Source organism: Arachis hypogaea, chromosome 14 (genome assembly GCF_003086295.3).
Source record: "Arachis hypogaea cultivar Tifrunner chromosome 14, arahy.Tifrunner.gnm2.J5K5, whole genome shotgun sequence".
Taxonomy (NCBI): domain Eukaryota; kingdom Viridiplantae; phylum Streptophyta; class Magnoliopsida; order Fabales; family Fabaceae; genus Arachis; species Arachis hypogaea.
In genome coordinates, this window is record NC_092049.1 from 42,564,276 (window position 1) to 42,571,138 (window position 6,863).

The following is a 6,863-nucleotide window of genomic DNA, read 5'->3' on the forward strand; positions in this document are numbered from 1 at the left end:
TTTAATTTTCGAATTCTAACTAACAATTAAAATAAAAACAAAAATATTTTCCTTTTATTCTTTTTAAATTCAAAATTCTCTCTCTCTCATCTCTTTCTATTTATTTATTTATTTACTAACACTCCTCTTCTACTCAAAATTTGAACCCCCTCTTCTTCACTGTGTTCGAATTTTTCTCTTCTCCTTCTTCTATTCTTCTCTTCTTCTACTCACATAAAGGAATCTCTATACTGTGACATAGAGGATTCCATATTTTCTTTGTTCTCTTCTTTTTCATATGAGCAGGAACAGGGATAAAGACATTCTTATTGAAGCTAATCCTGAACCTGAAAGGACTCTTAAGAGGAAACTAAGAGAAGCTAAAGCACAACCCTCTGGAGAGGACCTGACAAAAATTTTCAGAAAAGAAGGAGACATGGCCGAACCCAACAACAATGCCAACAATGCAAGGAAGATGCTTGGTGACTTCATTGCACCTTCTTCTGACTTCTGTGGAAGAAGCGTCTCAATTCCTGCTATTGGAGCAAACAACTTTGAGCTTAAGCCTCAATTAGTTTCTCTGATGCAGCAGAATTGCAAGTTTCATGGACTTCCATTGGAAGATCCTCATCAGTTCTTAGCTGAATTCTTGCAAATCTGTGACACTGTCAAGACCAATGGAGTTGATCCTGAGGTCTACGGGCTTATGCTTTTCCCTTTTGCTGTAAGAGACAGAGCTAGAACATGGTTGGATTCACAGCCTAAGGAAAGCCTGAACTCTTGGGAAAAGCTGGTCAATGCTTTCCTGGCCAAATTCTTTCCACCTCAAAAGATGAGCAAGCTTAGAGTGAAAATCCAAACCTTCAGACAGAAGGAAGGTGAGTCCCTCTATGAAGCTTGGGAAAGATATAAGCAATTGATCAAAAGGTGTCCTACTGACATGCTTTCAAAATGGAGCATCATATGTATATTCTATGATGGTCTGTCTGAGTTGTCAAAAATGTCATTGGACCATTCTGCAGGAGGATCTCTTCATCTGAAAACCCCTGCAGAAGCTCAGGAACTTATTGAAATAGTTGCAAATAACCAGTTCATGTACACCTCTGAGAGGAATCCTGTGAACAATGGGACACCTCAGAAGAAGGGAGTTGTTGAAATTGATACTCTGAATGCCATATTGTCTCAGAACAAAATATTGACTCAGCAAGTCAATATGATTTCTCAGAGTCTGAATGGGTTGCAAGCTGCATCCAACAGTACTAAAGAAGCATTTTCTAAAGAAGAAGCTTATGATCCTGAGAACCCTGCAATGGCAGAGGTGAATTATATGGGAGAACCCTGTGGAAACACCCATAATCCTTCATGGAGAAATCATCCAAATTTCTCATGGAAGGACTAACAGAAGCCTCAACAAGGCTTCAACAATAATGGTGGAAGAAATAGGTTTAGCAATAGCAAGCCTTTTCCATCATCTTCTCAGCAACATACAGAGAATTCTGAACAGAGTCATTCTGGCCTGGCAACCATAGTCTCTGGTCTATCCAAGACCACACTAAGTTTTATGAATAAAACAAGGTCCTCCATTAGAAATTTAGAGGCACAGGTGGGTCAGCTGAGTAAGAAGATTACTGAAACTCCTTCCAGTACTCTTCCAAGAAATACAGAAGAAAATCCTAAGAGAGAGTGCAAGGCCATAATCATGATCAACATGGCCGAACCTGGAGAGAGTGAGGAGGACATGAGTCCCAGTGAGAAAAGCCTCATGGGACATCCTCTAGACAGAAAGGAATTTCCCTTTGAGAAACCAAAGGAATCTGAGGCTCATACAAAGACCATAGAGATTCCATTGAATTTTCTTCTGTCATTCATGAGCTCTGATGAATATTCTTCCTCTGAAGAGGATGAAGACATCACTGCAGAGCAAGTTGCTAAATATCTAGGAGCAATCATAAAGCTGAATGCCAAGTTATTTGGTAATGAGACTTGGAAGGATGAACCCCCCTTATTCACCAATGAACTGAATGCATTAATGAGGCAGACATTACCTCAGAAGAAACTGAATCCCAGAAAATTCTTCATACCTTGTACCATAGGCACCATGACCTTTGAGAAGGCTCTGTGTGACCTGGGGTCAAGGATAAACCTCATGCCACTCTCTGTAATGGAGAAACTGGGAATCTTTGAGGTACAAGCTACAAGAATCTCACTAGAGATGGCAGACAAATCAATAAAATAGGCTTATGGACTAGTAGAGGACGTGCTAGTAAAGGTTGAAGGCCTTTACATCCCTGCTAATTTCATAATCCTAGACACTGGGGAGGATGAGGATGAATCCATTATCCTTGGTAGACCCTTCCTAGCCACAGCAAAAGCTGTGATTGATGTTGACAGAGGAGAGTTGGTCCTTCAGTTAAATGAGGACTACCTTGTATTTAAGACTCAAGGTTCTCCTTCTGTAACCATGGAGAGGAAGCATGAAAAGCTTCTCTCAATACAGAGTCAAACAAAATCCCCACATTCAAACTCTAAGTTTAGTGTTGGGAGGCCACAACGAAACTCTAAGTTTGGTGTTGGGAAGCCACAATCAAACTCTAAGTTTGGTGTTGAGAGGCCCCAACCCTGCTTTGATTATCTGTGAGGCTTCATGAGAGCTCACTGTCAAGCTATTGACATTAAAGAAGCGCTTATTGGGAGGCAACCCAATGTTATTTAGTTATATCTATTTATTTTCTATTGTTATTTTATGTTTTCTATAGGTTGATGATCATGTGAAGCCACCAAAACAACTGAAAAATTAAAAACAAAATGAAAAATAGCATTAAAAACAGTACACCCTGGAGGATAAGCTTACTGGCGTTTAAACGCCAGTAAGAAGCATCAGACTGGCGTTTAATGCCAGAAAGAAGCATCAAGCTGGCGTTAAATGCCAGAAACAGGCACCAAACTGGCGTTTAACGCTATAACAGGGCACCAAGTTGGCGTTAAACGCCAAGAAAGGGAGAAAAGCTGGTGTTTAACACCAGAAACAAGCAGCAGTCTGGCATTAAACGCCAGGATTGCACTCTAAGGGCGTTTACACGCCTAAATAGAGCAGGGATGATAAGTCCTTGACCCCTCAGGATCTATGGACCCCACAGGATCCCCACCTTCCCCATTTCTCTCTTCTTCACACCTTTTCATAACACTCTTTCCCAAATACCCTTCACCAATCATCTCCATCACCCTTACCCATCACCTCTTCACCAATCACATCCATCTACTCTTTCCCAAAAACCCCACTTACCTCCAAATTCAAAATCCTTTCCCTCCCAAACCCAACCCTAATACACGAAACCTAACCCTCCCCACCCCTATATAAATCCCTCACCACTCCTTCATTTTCACACATTACAACCACTACTTCTACCCCTTGGCCGAATCACATATCTCTCTCCACCTCCTCCATTTTCTTCTTCTTCTACTACTTTCTTTCTTCCTTTGCTCGAGGACGAGCAAACCTTTTAAGTTTGGTGTGGTAAAAGCATTGCTTTTGTTTTTCCATAACCATTTATGGCACCTAAGGCCAGAGAAACCTCAAGAAAGAGGAAAGGGAAGGCAATTGCTTCCACCTCTGAGTCATGGGAGATGAAAAGATTCATCTCAAAGGTCCATCAAGACCACTTCTATGAAGTTGTGGCCAAGAAGAAGGTGATCCCTGAGGTCCCTTTCAAGCTCAAAAGGAAGAGAGCCCACTCATGGACCTCAACAAGAGCATGAAGAAGCTTCTCATCATGAAATCCCTGAGATGCCTCAAGGGATGCACTTTCCTCCACAAAACTATTGGGAGAAAATCAACACCTCCTTAGGAGAATTAAGCTCCAACATGGGACAATTAAGGGTGGAGCACTAAGAGCATTCCATCCTCCTCCATGAAATTAGAGAATATCAAAGAGCTATGAGGGAGGAGCAACAAAGGCAAGGAAGAGACATAAAGCAGCTCAAGAGCACCATTGGTTCTTCAAGAGGAAGGAGACGCCACCCTCATTAAGGTGGACCCGTTCCTTAATCTCCTTGTCTATTTATTTTTTCTGTTTTCATTCTCTATGCTTTATGTTTATTTATGTTTTGTGTCTTTATTACATGATCATTAGTGTTTAAGTGTCTATGCCTTAAAGCTATGAATGTCCTATGAATCCATCACCTTTCTTAAATGAAAAATGTTTTAACCACAAAAGAACAAGAAGTACATGATTTCGAATTAATCCTTGAAATTAGTTTAATTATTTTGATGTGGCGACAATACCTTTTGTTTTCTGAATGAATTCTTGAACAGTGCATATGTCTTTTGAATTTGTTATTTATGAATATTAAAATTGTTGGCTCTTGAAAGAATTATGGAAAAGGAGAAATGTTATTGATAATCTGAAAAATCATAAAATTGATTCTTGAAGCAAGAAAAAGTCGTGAAAAACAAGGCTTGCGAAAAAAAAAAGGCGAAAAATAAAAGAAAAAGAAAAAGCAAGAAAAAAAAGCCAGTAACCCTTTAAACCAAAAGGCAAGGGAAAAATAAAAAAGATCCAAGGCTTTGAGCATTAATCGATAGGAGCGCCACAGGAATAAAATCCTGGCCTAAGCGGCTAAACCAAGTTGTCCTTAACCATGTGCTTGTGGCGTGAAGGTGTCAAGTGAAAAGCTTGAGACTGAACGGTTAAAGTCGTGATCCAAAGAAAAAAAAGTGTGCTTAAGAACCCTGGACACCTCTAATTGGGGACTCTAGCAAAGCTAAGTCACAATCTGAAAAGGTACACCTAGTTATGTGTCTGCGGCATTTATGTATCCGGTGGTAATAATGGAAAACAAAGTGCTTAGGGCCACGGCCAAGACTCATAAAGTAGTTGTGTTCAAGAATCAACATACTAAACTAGGAGAATCAATAACATTATCTAAATTCTGAGTTCCTATAGATGCCAATCATTCTGAACTTCAAAGGATAAAGTGAGATGCCAAAACTGTTCAAAGGCAAAAAGTTACTAGTCCCGCTCATCTAATTGGAGCTAAGTTTCATTGATATTTTAGAAATTATATTATATTCTCTTCTTTTTATCCTATTTGATTTTCAGTTGCTTGGGGACAAGCAACAATTTAAGTTTGGTGTTGTGATGAGCGGATAATTTATACGCTTTTTGGCATTGTTTTTAGGTAGTTTTTAGTATAATTTAGTTAGTTTTTACTATGTTTTTATTAGTTTTTATGCACAATTCATATTTCTGGACTTTACTATGATTTTTTGTGTTTTTCTATGATTTCAGGAATTTTCTGGCTGAAATTGAGAGACCTGAGAAAAAATCTTATTCAGAGGCTGAAAAAGGACTGCAGATGCTGTTGGATTCTGACCTCCCTACACTCGAAGTGGATTTTCAGGAGCTACAGAAACCAAATTGGCACGCTGATGAGCGGATAATTTATACGCTTTTTGGCATTGTTTTTAGTATATTTTTAGTAGGATCTAGTTACTTTTAGGGATGTTTTCATTAGTTTTTATGTTAAATTCACATTTTTGGACTTTACTATGAGTTTGTGTGTTTTTCTGTGATTTCAGGTATTTTCTGGCTGAAATTGAGGGACTTGAGCAAAAATCATATTCAGAGGTTGAAGAAGGACTGCTGATGCTGTTGGATTCTGACCTCCCTGCACTCAAAGTGGATTTTCTGGAGCTACAGAACTCGAAATGGCGCGCTTCCAATTGCGTTGGAAAGTAGACATCCAGGGCTTTCCAGCAATATATAATAGTCCATACGTTGGCCAAGAATAGACGACGTAAACTGGCGTTCAACGCCAGCTTTCTGCCCAAATCTGATGTCCAGCGCCAGAAAAGGAGCCAAAACCAGAGTTGAACGCCCAAACTGGCACAAAAGCTGGCGTTCAACTCCAAGAAGGACCTCTACACGTGCAACACTCAAGCTCAGCCCAAGCACACACCAAGTGGGCCCCGGAAGTGGATTTATGCATCAATTACTTACTTCTGTAAACCCTAGTAGCTAGTTTATTATAAATAGGACCTTTCACTATTGTATTAGACGTCTTTTTGACCATCTTTGGACGCCTGGTTCTTAGATCAGAGGGGCTGGCCACACGGCCATGCCTGGACTATCACTTATGTATTTTCAACGGTAGAGTTTCTACACTCCATAGATTAAGGTGTGGAGCTCTGCTGTTCCTCAAAGATTAATGCAAAGTACTACTGTTTTCTATTCAATTCATCTTATTTCGCTTCTAAGATATTCATTCGCACTTCAATCTGAATGTGATGAAAGTGACAATCATCATCATTCCCTATGAACACGTGCCTGACAACCACTTCCGTTCTACATTAGAATTGAATGAGTATCTCTTAAATCTCTTAATCAGAATCTTCGTGGTGTAAGCTAGAATGATGGCGGCATTCAAGAGAATCCAAAAGGTCTAAACCTTGTCTGTGGTATTCCGAGTAGGATTCAATGAATGAATGATTGTGACGAGCTCCAAACTCGCGATTGCAGGGCGTTAGTGACAGACACAAAAGGATAGTAAATCCTATTCCAGCATGATTGAGAACCGACAGATGAATAGCCGTTCCGTGACAGGGTGCGTTGACAATTTTCACTGAGAGGATAAGATGAAGCCATTGACAAGGGTGATGCCTCCAGACGATTAGCCGTGCCGTGACAGGGCATTGGATCATTTTCCCGAGAGATGACCGAAAGTAGCCATTGACAGTGGTGATGTATCACATAAAGCCAGCCATGGAAAGGAGTAAGACTGATTGGATGAAGATAGCAGGAAAGCAGAGGTTCAGAGGAACGAAAGCATCTCTATTCGCTTATCTGAAACTCTCACCAATGATTTACATAAGTATTTCTATCCTT

At 40.1% G+C, this 6,863-nt stretch overlaps 1 non-coding gene across 1 annotated transcript; it reads right to left on the minus strand.

Annotated features, from left to right (window-relative positions):
- Positions 1–817: 817 nt before the first annotated feature.
- Positions 818–925, minus strand: LOC112745827 (small nucleolar RNA R71). Its single transcript, XR_003173735.1, has one exon. It is a non-coding gene; the product is annotated as a small nucleolar RNA R71 (small nucleolar RNA).
- Positions 926–6,863: the final 5,938 nt, after the last annotated feature.